The sequence below is a fragment of the Mustela lutreola genome, chromosome 13, assembly GCF_030435805.1.
Source record: "Mustela lutreola isolate mMusLut2 chromosome 13, mMusLut2.pri, whole genome shotgun sequence".
Classification (NCBI taxonomy): domain Eukaryota; kingdom Metazoa; phylum Chordata; class Mammalia; order Carnivora; family Mustelidae; genus Mustela; species Mustela lutreola.
Genome location: NC_081302.1, coordinates 68,023,728 through 68,037,937, shown reverse-complemented (window position 1 = coordinate 68,037,937; position 14,210 = coordinate 68,023,728). Strand labels below are relative to the sequence as shown.

Below are 14,210 nucleotides of genomic sequence, written 5' to 3'. Positions count from 1 at the left end.
GCCCTAGGACCGCATATAAGATTTACCAGATCCCTGTGAAAAGACCATTGCCATTATCGTCTGGTTTTACAAAATAAGGCACCAAAGCGAAAAATTTTCCCCAAATCACACAACAGACTGGAATTCAGACTCTCTCAATTTTTAATCTTAGATTCTTTCTACTAAAGCTTACAACCTTCAGGCCATTCAATCCAGCACCCGTTTTTAGATTTTAAAAAGCAGTGCACTTAAAGATCGAATTCTGCTCAGGCTAATACTGTACATCTTTTTTTCTTAATTTTGATCTAACTTCATATCATGGTTCTCAACCTTCGTACACTCTACTCAATCTAACTCCGAAAATCTTGCTAATCACTATTCTCCTACCGGGGACTTCAGGAAAACGCAGCCCCTGCTGATGCGATGGTTGTAGGAGACGGCTTCCAGGAACAGATAGCTCTTAATTCTGAACTCCCGGTAACCACAGCGAGGGCCAATAAATTAATCCAACTGTAAAACTCGTAACTGATTCCACGGCTTTTCCTGATCGACCTGACGCTTTAGCTGTTCGAATTTTTGTTTTGTTTTGTTTTTGAAACAATTTAGGCTTTACCAACATAACGCCACAACTCAGCAGCAACGGCAACAGCCTTTATTCAATATGGATACCCTCTCCCAAAGAAGCGCTACGTGAAATTCTTAGGAATTTCCGGAAACACCCGTACCTGGAATCCAAAAGTCAAAACTACAACCAAAACCGTTGCTTGGAAACACGGCGAGAGGCAACTGAGGCGAGTACCTGGGGTGCGGAGACTCAGCCCAACCAGCTCCCGCCTCTGGGAACACTTTCCTCCTGAGGGATCCCCGCTCTGTGGAAAGCGGCGAAAAGCCACGCGGGAAGCCGCTCGCTCACCTCTGACCCCGGCCAAGATCTCGCGCGCCTAACCGTCCGCAGCGGGCCCGCCACTCTCACCCACCTACCCGCCACCGGTCACCGGTCACCGGCCACCGGCCACCGCCCACCTGTGCGGAAAGACGCCACGCTAGACGTCATGACGGCGCCTCTGGCTCGGCTGGAATGCTACGTGCGGGCAAGGGCCCCGCCCCGCGGGTTGCAGGTTCGCTTCGTGCGTCCCCTCGCGGGAGTGTCGCAATTCAGCCCGGGCCTGTTCCGGCGTCCGCACTTCCGACTGGTGCGCTGGGCGGGGCGAGCTGGGGACCGCGGGCGGAAGAGGTGGAGTTGGGAGGGCCGCGCGGCACTTGGGAGGCTTGCGCGCGAAGGGATGGTGTTGCGGAGGCTGTCTCCGCAAAGCCTTGGGGTCTCAGGCCCAACTAGAGGGGTGAGGTGGGGGGTGAGGGGTGGGGATGGAAGCTCCTCCCCAGGCCAGGCATTCGGCTCGGTAAAATGCCGGTAGGATGTGGCTATTTGGTGGGTAGGTGCCCTTCTGAATTTCCAGAGTGAAAAACTTGGAACGAGCTTTATTGCTCAGCGCATCCCAGTGGAAAGGGAATGTCACCATTTCCATGCCATTCAGCTATCCATAGTATATATCAAATGCTAATGAATTTAATGTTTAAAAAATTCCAAAAAACAAACAGAAGCAACCTCACTGAAGAGTTATAACAATTCAGAAAGGGAATAATCAGCATACATGACAATGTCTAATTGCATACATGACAATGTCTAATTTCAGTTCTGCACCTTTAACAACTTTGTTTTGTTGGGTATAAACTTTATTCTCATTGAGGTGAAATTCACAGAACGTAAAATGAAACATTTTAAGAGTATAATTCAGTAGAATTTAGTACATTCATGATGTGCAACCATCAACTCTAATTCCAAAACATTTTCATCACCCTCATTAAGTATTTACTTTCCATTTTTCCCTCTCTTAGACCTTAGCAGACACCAATTGCTTTTAGAGTCTTTAGATTTATCTAATCTGATATTTCACAAAAATGGAACGTGTTTTTTCTTTCGTGTTTGTCTTCTTTCCCTTAGCAAGTTTTCCGGGTCCATCCACCTTGTAGCAAGTATCAATACTTAATCCCTTATTATGGCTTATATTCTGTTCCATTGTATGTATATACCACAGTTTTATGCATTGGTCCATTGATGGCCATTTGGGTTATTTACGCCTTTCAACTATTGTGTATAGTGCTGCTGTAATATCTGTGTGGTAATATTTGAGTCCTTTTTGTAAATTTTTTTCCGGCGAGATAAATACAACACCAGGCAAAGTGGGTGCAAGGCAAGATTTATTAAAAACACTCTCTCGCGAAGTTTCAGGGCTCAGGAGAAGGGGAGCCAGGAAAGTTGTGCCGGGAGGAGGTGGGCACCCTTGGGCAAGGTTCCGTGACTCTGGAAAGCAGAGTGGCAGAAGTCGCGCCCAAGGCAGGGAGGAGGGGGCTTTTAAGGGGTCTCGAGGGGAGTTCAGGGGTCTTTTGGCAAGTTTCCCTTATTTGGATATTTCGCCTGCTCGTCGGGGTCCCATTGGTTCACGGGAGCCTGGGGCGGGAGGGTTTTCAGATTCCTGCTTGGGCCTTTGTTCTCCTGTCCGAGTTCAGCTTTTGTGGCAGGAACTTTTCTCCATCTTAAGTAGCCCTTTCTGGCAGCCCAACACTTTTTTCAATTTTGGTGGGGTGTAATATACCCTAAAAGAAAACCAGAGCCTGACATAGTTCAAGTGTGAAAACAGATTTTATTCAGGAACTGTTGCAAAGGAGGGAAAGAGACCTCAGTCTAGAACTGGGCTCAATTCCAAATATACAGTGTGAACAAGTAGTGGTTTATAGCTAAGGAGCAGAGTTGGAGGGCATGGGATGGAAGTTTCTTAATAGGAAATAGGGGTCAGGAGGCATTCTGGCTAAACTGACTTTTTGGGGTTCTGACTGAAGGCAAATCAGGGTGATCAGACACCAAGGGTGGGGACTAAGAGTTTGATCAGATATTGAAGGTGATCAGATATCCAGGTGGATCCAGATATACAGTTCTCTGTAAACTGACTTAGGATTCTTGCTACAACTGGTTGGTACATGCCCCACAAATCAGCCTAGAGCCATGGAGATAGCTTGTCAAATACCTAGGAATGGAATTGCTGGGTCATATGGTAATTCTATTCTTAAATATTTGAGAACTTGATAAAATTGTTTTCCACAGTGGCTAAGACATTTTACAACAGAAATCAATATGTGGTGGTTCCAATTTCTTCACATCCTCACCAAATTTCTTTAAAAAAAATTAGAGTCATCCTAGTAGGTATGAAATAGTATCTTATTGTGGTTTTGATTTGTGTTTTCCTAAGGCCAGTGATGTTGCACATCTTTTTATGTCTGTGTTGGCCATTTGTGTATCTTTGGAGAAATGTCTATTCAAGTCCTTTGCCCATTTTTTAATTAGGTTGTCTTTGTTGTTTAAGTTATGAGTTCTTTCTTTATTCTGGATATTAGATCCTTATCAGATATATGATTTGCAAATATTTTCTTCCATTCTGTACGTTGTCTTTTCACTTTCTTGCTTTGATTACCAACTTAAATTTTTGATGAAGCCTAGTTTATTTTTTCTCGTATGGTGTGCTTTTGGTGTCATACTTAAAAACCCATTGCCAAATCCAAATTCATAAGGATTGCCAAAAACCTCACTCTGCACACTGAGTAAAATAAGACAGAAAGATGAGTTTCTTTGAACTGTAAACCGGGAAACTCAACACTGAGAGAGCAATGAGTTTAAAGTTAAAAGGTGTTTATGGGGTAAACATGGAAGTTACTTGGCTTTTTCATTTGATTAGTTGATTGGTCTTTGTATTTGTGTCAGGGTAGCTGAATTGGAGAAAAAAGAAAGTCCAAAGATGACATGAACAGATATGGCATTTTGGGGCATCCCTGTCCTGGGCTGATTTCTGAGAGGAGTCATAAGTTATTGCAATTTGTCAGGTAAGGCTAAGTTTTGTTTTGCTTTAATGTGCCCTCACTGGCCAATACCATTTTGTCCCCATCATAAGTGACTCCATTTAAATTTTGATTCTATAGGATTTGCTCCTAGGGTTTTGTAAGAATTTTATGATTTTAGCTCTTATGTTTAAGTCATTGATTCACTTTCAGTTAGTTTTTGTATATGCTGTATAATAGGGATTCCATTTCATTCGTTTGCGTGTTGTCCCAGAATTATCTGTTGAAGAGTTTATTGTTACTCCCAGTGAATGGTCTTGACCTCCACATCAAAAATCAATTTGCCATACACATATGGGTTTGTTTATAGACTGTTAATTTTACTCCATTGGTCTATATGTCTATCTTGTGTCAGTGTAGGTATCCCTTGCTTTTCAAAAATTTGTGTTATGCCATTTTGCTTTTACAAAAAACCTACATGGGTACCTGTTTTTATTAACTGAAAGAAATCTTAAAAGGTTTGTTGCTTTTATGACAAAAGATTAAAAGGGAGAAAAAAAACATTCAGCATTTGTTTTGTAATAAGCCTTTATCGAGACAGCATGCACCCTGAGCAGCAAGACTGACACAACCAAACTCTTTCCTTGGGAACTACATCTCAGTATCAAGCCACTGTAACTTTGTACTATGTCTTTGAGCATCTGTGCTTAATCTTGGTTTATGCTGTGCATCCATTAGCAAGATGTGTCCTAAAGTATCTGAAAAGCCTGACAGAGATTGTTTTTTCAGTCTGGGAATATTTTAAAAAATCCATATAAATTAATGTTAATTGCTTTTTCACTCTATGCCATTTCAGTTTGTAAAAGTTTTCATAGGAACTCTGTTTTTTGATAGCAGGAAGAAATCTGTACCATACTGTTTTGATTCCTATAGCTTTGTAGTATGTTTTAAAATGGGAAAGTGTAAGTTCTCCAGTTTTGTTGTTCTTTTCTTTTCTTTTTTTTAAGTATTTTATTTATTTATTTGACATAGAGAGAGATCACAAGTAGGTAGAGAGGCAGGGAGAGAGAGAGGGGGAAGCAGGGTCCCTGCTGAGCAGATGTGGGGCACGATTCCAGGACCTTGAGATCATGACCTGAGCTGAAGGCAGAGGCTTAACCTAATGAGTCACCCAGGGGCCCCTTGTTCTTCTTTTCTAATATTGTTTTGGCTCCCTTGTAACTTTATATGAATTTGAGGATCAGCTTTTCCATTTTTGCAAAAAGGCCAGTAGGGATTGTATTGAATCAGTAGATCGCTTTGACAAGTATTGGTGTGTTGAATATTCAGTCTTCCAATTCATGAGCATGATGTCTTTCCATTTATTTAGGTTTTCTTTAATTTCTTTCAACAATGTTTTATGGTTTTCAGTGTACAAACTTTTCATCCCCTTAAATTTATTCCTAGGTATTTCATCTTTTTGAATGCTATCTTAGTCTGCTTAGGTTGCTATGACAAAATACTACATACTGGATGTCTTAAACAACAGAAATTTATTTCTTACAGTTCTGGAGACTGGGAATCCAAGATCAAGGCCAATTTGGATTCTGGTGAGAGTTTTCTTCTTGGCTTATAGATAACTGCCTTCTCACTTTGTCATTCCATAATGGGTAGGGAGAGAAAGAAAAGGGAGACAAAATCTACTCATGTCTAATCTATCAGATCAGGGTTCTACCCTTATGACCTCATTTAACCTTAAATTATCTTCTTATAGGCCTTATCTCAAAAACAATCACATTGGAGATTATGGGTTCAACATATGGATTCTGGAGGGACACAATTCAGTCCATAGCAGTTAGTATTATAAGTGGAATTATCACGTAATTTCCTTTTTAGGTTATTCATTGTTGGTGTATTAAAAAAACACATATTTTTTTTTTCAGTTTTGGTCTTGTACTCTGCAAATTTACCAAATTTATTACCTCTAATAATTGTGTGTGTGTGTGTGTGTACACATGTGTATGTTCTTTAGGGTTTCTATATATAGGATCATAGCATCTGTTAATTGAGATAGTTTTATTTCTTCCTTACAATTTGGTTATTTCTTTCCCTTGTCTAATTGCTTTCACTAGGGTCATTCTTTCATTTTAAGGAATTGGCTCATGCAGTTGTTACAGCTGGCCAGTCTGAAATTTGTAGGGCAGGGTGGTAGGCTGAAAACTCAGGCAGGAGTTGATGTTGCAGTCTTGAGACAGAATTTCTTTTCCAAGAAACCTCAGTTTTTGCTGTAAAGGCCTTTATGTATTACCAATGTTGACTGAAAAAGGCCTACCCATATCATCAAGAGTAATCTTCATTTAGAATCAATCAAGTGTAGATGAAAAACACATCTACAGAATTCTTTTCACAGTAACACCTGGATTAGAGTTTGATTAAATAGGTGGGTAGCAAAGTTGACGCATAAAACCAACCATCACACCCAGTGTGGTAGATAGTTTTATTCACAATTTTTTAAATAAAAACATTTCACTTTTCTCATGGCTTTAGTTTGGGTATAATATATTTCCCCCACCCTAGTGACTTTCCATTTTGCCATATGACTTGCTTTGGCCAATGGAATGTAAGTGGATGTAACATATGCCCTCTAGTTGTGAAACTAGATGCAGTCTTGGAGAGAAGGGGAAGGCATGTATGTTCTGAATTCTTTGACTTTGCCTGTATGTGTGTGTATTTTTATGTATGTATTTCTGCAGGTAATATTATATTGTCCAGCTTGAAATGACTCCTACTGGCAAAAGAAGAAATACTTGGCTCACCAAAGACAATTAAACTAATTAAGTATGTTAAAAACACATGAATTCTTAATATTGCTTAAAAAAAAACCCTCACGGGGGGAAGGGGTTGAGGAGAAGGGGGTGGGATTATGGACATTGGGGAGGGTATGTGATTTGGTGAGTGCTGTGAAGTGTGTAAACCCGGTGATTCACAGACCTGGGGATAAAAATATATGTATATAAAAAATATATGTTTATAAAAAAAAAAAAAAAAAAAAAAAAAAAAAAACCCTCACTAGTCACATTGAAGATTGCTAGGATATCAATTCATTATTCTGAAAATGGTAAATAATGGTTAAAAAGATAAAACAATTGACCTGCTTTTTCTACATAAACTGAAATTCAGAGTAACCAAATTGTTGATGAAGAAAAACATTTTTTGGAAAAAAATGCAATGAATAAATAAGGAAGGAATGATATATCACCATTTTGGAACCCATAAGAAAATAATGTTTCTAAGAAATAGTGAGTCCAGTTCCACATGTAAAGAGCTCAGAAGTTGCTACTCCATCATAACAATAAGTAAAAAGATGAAAAAACTGAAAGATCAATAACTCTTTAGATCTTCAAGAGAAGTGAGGTCACAAGGCACATACTGCCCACCATGTGAATATAGAATCACAATTTATTGGAGCAGCAACCTCCATGGGAACCAGTACCAGGGTAGGGAGACCTGAATTACAATTGATGAATTGCTGGGGGCTCAGTCTGGACTATTCTGACACCCAGACTCAGGGACTGAGTCATGAGGCACACTTTTATAAGAATTCTTCTGTAAGGGGAGACAAACCATAAGTGACTCAATCTCACAAAACAAACTGAGGGTTGCTGGGGGGAGGGGGGTTGGGAGAAGGGGGGTGGGATTATGGACATTGGGGAGGGTATGTGCTTTGGTGAGTGCTGTGAAGTGTGTAAACCTGGCGATTCACAGACCTGTACCCCTCGGGATAAAAATATATGTTTACAAAAAATAAAAAATTAAAAAAAAAAAAAAGAATTCTTCTGTAAGAACTCCCCAGAACTCTACCAGGTTCTCACAGTAAATATTAAGAGAAAAATCTGTGCCCAGATAGGAGGAGAGGAAAAGGAGCCATCTGAAAATAAACCAGAGAACTCTGTTCTTAGTAAGGCATGCCCTCGGAGGAAACTAGAGCCTAAGATGTTGTGGTTTTATCAGAGCCTGGACCTGGGGGACCCGGGGGACCTGAGGGAAAAGAAATACTCAACTCTAGCCCACTCTAGCCATCCTGTCCCACATATGAGAGGAAGGGGAAGGAAACTGAGAAGCACTCATGAAGTTCAAGGTTCAGAGGCATAGGCTCACTGAATGACTGAGGCCTACTTATGAGACTGTAGAATGCTTCACTTCACCTAAATCTCACTACTACATTACGAAAGCCCTGTTTACAACAGTTCCCTTTTCCCTGTCCAGCTATCAAGAAAAAAATACAAGACTTTCCAAAAGACAAAAAACATAGATTTATGAGACAAAGCAAGCATCAGAACCAGATATTGGAATTACCAGATTGGGGCTTTAAAACTGTGATTAAATGCTGAGGACTCTAAGGGACAAAGTGGACAGCATGCAAGAATAGATGGACAATGTAAGCATAGAGATGAAAGTTATAACAAGGAACCAAAAGTAAATGTTAGAGACTAAAAGATGTATGAAAGAAATGAATACCTTTGATGGGCCTGTTAGAAGACTGGACATGGCTGAGGAAGTAATAACTAATGTTTGCCAAATAACCATTAGGTAGAAGGTTGAAAGGGGGCTTTATAAAAATGGATCAGGCTGACGACACTTGATCAACCTCAATAGTACTGCAAGTGAGATGATCCAGTATCGTGTACCTCCTAATGTGATACATCTCATATTGTTACTATGTATGAAATACTTTCACAAAACCAGAAATTGAATCTAAATCTAGTGAAACCTCTAGATTTAACTCCTAGTTTACTTGGAAAAGGAGGCACAGAATAACATGTTAAGTAACATCATGATGATGTTACTCAGAATCCACCAGTATATAATGTGGTAACCACTGTAGGAAAATGGAATGTAAACTGGCTGTGTTAACTGTCATGGACTGAATTTTGTCCCCGGAAAATTCTGTGCTGAAGCTTGAATACCTAGGACCTCAGAATGTGACTGTATTTGTAAATAGAGTTTTTAAAGGGGTGATTAACTTAAATGAAGTTGTTAAATGGGCCCTAATCCAATATGATGGGTACCCTTGTAAAAAGAAGTTATGGCACATGAAGAGACACGAGCAGTAAGAGCACCCCAAATCCGTGATATTTTGTTATGGCAGCCAGCCCTAGTAAACTAGTATAATAACAGTAGGTGGAATAATGATTTTTTGGTTATATGAATAACAAAAATGGACTTTATCTATTAGAGATATAAAATTTAGTATTTACAGGTGAAATTATGAATTTGGGGATCTGGCTTAAAATACTTAAAAAATATATAGTAGATGAAATAAGAATGCAAATTTTTGGTAATTATTGAAACTGAGCAAGAGGTATTAGAAGAGCATTGTTGCTCCAGTTTTGTATATGTTTGAAGATGTCCAAAATAAACAGTTAAACATGTATGCACATTCACACACATACTCATACATGCAATATGCCAATATATATCATATGTAAATACAGTTTTTGTCAGAATTTTGGCTCAGGGTCATCCACTCTGATGGATTTGGCTACTGGCATGTGCTAGAGACTCTCAAGTCTACAGTTTTACCAATTTCTGGTAATTCAACCTTTTCACTTGCTGTACCAGAGGCCTTTTGCATGTAAAGTGTCCAAAATGAAATCATCTTTTCCTTCAGATTTTCCATGTTTTCCCCGCTTTTGGTCTTCTCCTCCACATAGATAAGAGTCTGGCTTAGAGATCTCTCTTAGGTCCCATATGTCACCAGTCCTTAAGTTACTGGAGTTCTATTTCTAAATACCTATTGGGTCTGTTCTTTCTTTTCTTATGGTATCACTTCCATGGTTCTCATTCTGGTTCACTGTACTCTTACCTGGATGGCTGTAGGTAACTCTTAAAGTTCCTTGCTTCCTTTCTCATTCTGGGTCTCCTTCTGCTGGCTTTGTTCATGTTGTTGCTAAAGTTGTCATTTTTTCTCATAATTTTTTAAAGAAAGTTGGACAGAAAATATACAAACGTGAAACAGTGCAAAAGGGTATAACAATAGAAAAGTGAGTCTATCATCGTGGTACAATTTATGGTAGTACAGATCTAGAAGGAACCAAATTTCCCTCAAAAGGTAACCTGAGTAAACCAGGATAGGGCCATATAATGGAGTAATCTGTGACCCTAAAAAGGAATGAAGAATATATCTGTCTATAGCATATATTGTGTGAAGAAAGTCCTACACCTTTAATGAGACCTGGTTCCTTTTAGTGGGAAGGTGGAGCACAACCTGGCCCTAGTAGTGTTTGTGGCTTCCAGATTAGTTATTGTTTCCAGGTATTTCACCAGACAATGGTAGGAAATAAATGTAAGTATAAATAAAATTAAAAATATATATATATATTAACATATATCATAAAATTTATGGACATCCCAATTTAAATTCAGTATTTTTGGCATTTTTATTTAACCTCTTTATCTTATTTGTGTATAGCCTTTCTCACATAGTGAAAATGCTGGTCCACAAAGTGTACCTAAATAATGATTTGTTGCTTTGTCCTACATTACATTTGCAACTGTCTCAGAATAACATCAAAACTACAATTAACAATATGATCACTGTAACATTTAAGGATTTTTTTTTAAAGATTATTTGTCCTTAGAGTATATACTATAAAAAATACATTATATAAATTCTGTTTTATTTAAAGACATTTGAAATAATTTCTTTCAGTTTGGTTATGTTTTGCTTTTGTTTTTAGGAATTTATTTTTTTTAATAATTTACTTTTATAAGAATGTGAATTAAATATATGATTATATATTAAATCTATAAAATTAGGTTAAGCTCAGAAACTCTAGCTTCTATTCCAGTTCCTTTTTCTCTTCCATCTTCCCTATATTGTTAAGCATATATTTTAGTTTAATGTAGTTACTATATGAATGTATGTGACACATGTGTGTAGTTATCATTTGTGTGTGTGTGTGTGTGTGTATGTCTTTTATTACTAAATAAAGAGAGAGGATTAATCATTTATTCTGTTTTTGTAATTTTCTCTACATTAAGGAATTCAATTAATTTATGAGTAAAAGTTTCCTTTTAAAGAATAAAAGCTAATAGAATTTCTGAGGAGGATGGTGGAATAGGATGACACTTAGCTCACCTCCTCCCACAGATACACCCAGATGACACCCACCTCAGTGTAAATAACTCAGAAAATGAACCACACAGGTAAAGGAGCCATAAAGGTGACTGGACTAAAGGCAAATGTGGCTTAGTCACAATATTAGTGTGCACCCAGCATACATTGGAAAAAAAACATTTCTGAAGTGCCAGGGACATGGTACTGTAGGGCCCTATAGAAGCTCTTCTTCATAAAGTCACTATTAAAGAATAGGAGACAAAGATTTCTTAATATAGAAACAGATACAGAGAGTAAGATAAAATGAGGAGACAGAAGGATATGTCCCAAATGAGAGAACAGGACAAATCACAGCAAGGGAGCTAAATGAAACAGAAATAATGACTGGTAGAGAATTTAAAGTAATGGTCAAAAAAATATTCACTGGACTTGAGAAAAGAGTGGAAGATGTTAGTGAAACCCTCAACAAAGAGATAGAAAAACATAAAAACAAATCAGAGATGAAGAACTCAATATCTAAAATTTAAAAACACATTAGAAGGAATTAGTATTAAAGTAGAGGAAGTGGAAGAATGGATCAATGACCTGGAGGACAGTAATGAAAAGCAATAAAGCTGAAAAGGAGAAAGAGAAAAGAATAATAAAAAAATGAGAAGAGATTAAGGGAAATCAGCAACACCATCAGGTGTTAACACCAATTGTATTATAGGGATTCCTTTAGGAGAAGAGAAGGAAAAGGGGGTGGAAAATTTCTTTGAAGAAATAAGAGCTGAAAACTTCACTGAGCTGGGGAATGAAACAAATCCAGATCCTGGAGGTGTAGAGATCCCCAATAAAATCAGTCCAAGGAGGTCCACACCAACACACATAGTAATTAAAATGGCAGAAAGTCATGATAGAGAGTTCTAAAAGTAGCAAGAGGAAAGAAAGCAGTTACATACAAGGGAAACCCCATAAGGCTATCAGTGGACTTTATAGCAGAAACTTTACAGGCCAGAAGGGATTAGCATGATATGTTCAGAATGCTGAGAGGAAAAAATTTGCAGCCAAAAATACTCTGTCCAGCAAGGCTATTATTCAGAATAGAAGGAGGGATAAAGAATTTCCCAGACAAAAGTTAAAAGAATTCATCTCTGAGTCAGGCCCTGTAAGAAATGTTAAAGGGGACTTTTTGAGTGGGAAGGAAAGACAATAAGTAAGAGTAAGAAAAGTGAGAAGCAGAAAAACAGCAAAAACTAGGTATATCTATAAAAATCAGTTAAGGGATTCACAAAAGAATGTAAAATATGACACCATATGCCTAAAACATGGGATGAGGAGAGGAGTAAATATTTAGTGGTTTTAGAATGGCTTCAAGCTTAATCAACCATCAAATTAATACAGACTGCTCTATGCATAAGATGTTATATATAAACCTAATGGTAATCACAAATAAAAAAAACTCTTAATATATATGCAGAGAGAGAAAAGGAGAGAGAGATAGAAAGTAATCCAAGTATATCACTAAATAAAGCCAGCAAATATAGAGAGAAGAGAGCAAGAGAAGAAAGGAACAGAGAAGAACTACAAAACAACTGTTAAACAGCTAATAAAATGGCAATAAGTATATAACCTAGTGATAACTACTTTGAGTGTAAATGGACTAAAAATTCCAGTTAAAAGAGATTAGGTGATGGAAAGGATAAAAAAACAAGTCCCATTTATATGTTGCCTACAAATGACTCATTTTGACCTGACACATGCAGATTGAAAATGAAGGGGTAGGAAAAACACTTATATAAATGGAAGTGAAAAGAAATACAGGGTAGCAATAGACAAATAGGCTTTAAAACAAAGATTGTAACAAGAGACAAAGAAGGACACTACATAATCATAAAGGGACCAATTCAACAAGAAGATAATAACAATTGAAAATATTTATACACCCAACATGGGAGCACCCAAATACATCAAGCAGTGATTAACAAACATAGAGGAAATAATTGATAATAACGTAATGATAATAGGGGCTTTTAATGCCCCATTACATCAATGAATAGATCATCTAAACAAAATCAACAAGGAAACAGTGGCTACAAGTGGCACATTGGATCAGCAGAATGCACATTCTTTACAAGCACACACAGAATAGATCATGTTAGGCCACAAGACAAGTCTCAACAAATTCAAAAAGATTTTAGTTACATTATGCATCTTTTCTGACCACAATGCTCGAAATTAGAAAATCAACCCCAAGAAAAAATCTGGAAAGAACACAGATACATGGAGGTTAAATAACATGCTACTCAACAATGGTTGAGTCAATCAAGAAATCAAAGAAATAAAAAATTACAAGTGAAAATGAAAACACAATGATCCAAAATGTTCAGGATGCAACGAAAGCAATTCTAAGAGGGAAGTTTACAGCAATATAGGCCTACCTCAAGAAGCAGGAAAAATGTCAAATAAACAACCTAACTTTATACCTAAAGGAGATAAAAAAAGAACAACAAAGCTCCAAACCAGCAGAAAGAAGGAAATAATAGATTAGAGCAAAAATAAATGATATAGAAATTTTTTTAAAAAGTGGAACAGATACACCAGGAACTGCTTATTTGAAAAGATCAGCAAAACTGACAAACCTCTAGCCAGACTCATTAAAAAAATAATAAAAAGTGTGTGGGAGGGGAGAGAACCCAAACAAAAATCACAAATGAGAGAAGAAAAAAATACCCAACACCACAGAAATGCAAACAATTGTAAGAAAAATTATGAAAAATTATATGCTAACAAATTGGATAACCTAGAAGAAATGGATAAATTCCTAGAAACATATAACTTAACAAAACTGAAGCAGAAAGAAGTAGAAAGTTTGGACAGAGTGATTACAGCAATGAAATAGAATCCATAATCAAAGAACTCCCTACAAACAAAAGTTCAGGACCAGACAGCTTCACAGACAAATTCTACCGAACACTTATTTATTTATTTATTTTGAGAGTTTATTTATTCGTTTGACAGAGATCGCACGTAGGCAGAAAGGCGGGGGGCGGGGAGAGCAGGCTCCCTGCTGAGCAGAGAACCTGATGTGGGGCTGGATCCCAGGACCCTGGGATCATGACCTGAGCCGAAGGCAGAGGCTTTAACCCACTCAGGTGCCCCTCTACCTAACGTTTAAAGAGTTGATACCTATTCTTCTCAAACTATTCCAAAAAGTACAAGAGGAAGGAAAACTTCCAAATTCATTCTATGAATCCAATAGTAC

General features: G+C 37.8%; 1 protein-coding gene and 1 long non-coding RNA gene across 19 annotated transcripts in view; one reads left to right on the top strand and one right to left on the bottom strand.

Annotated features, from left to right (window-relative positions):
- The window catches only part of SUPT20H (SPT20 homolog, SAGA complex component), a 42,194-nt gene extending 41,032 nt beyond the window's left edge, over positions 1–1,162 (bottom strand). For 4 of the 18 annotated variants that reach the window (XM_059143689.1, XM_059143704.1, XM_059143695.1 and 1 more), the window contains exon 1: positions 705–937. The gene's annotated coding sequence lies outside the window, so the exon portion shown is untranslated. Of the gene's footprint in view, positions 1–366; positions 639–704 lie in introns of those variants that run through there. The other 14 variants (XM_059143691.1, XM_059143698.1, XM_059143690.1 and 11 more) reach the window with 9 other exon arrangements.
- On the top strand, positions 1,086–6,728 carry LOC131813452 (uncharacterized). The gene is made up of 4 exons (XR_009346822.1): positions 1,086–1,172; positions 3,794–3,912; positions 5,413–5,456; positions 6,600–6,728. It is a non-coding gene; the product is annotated as an uncharacterized LOC131813452 (long non-coding RNA).
- Positions 6,729–14,210: the final 7,482 nt, after the last annotated feature.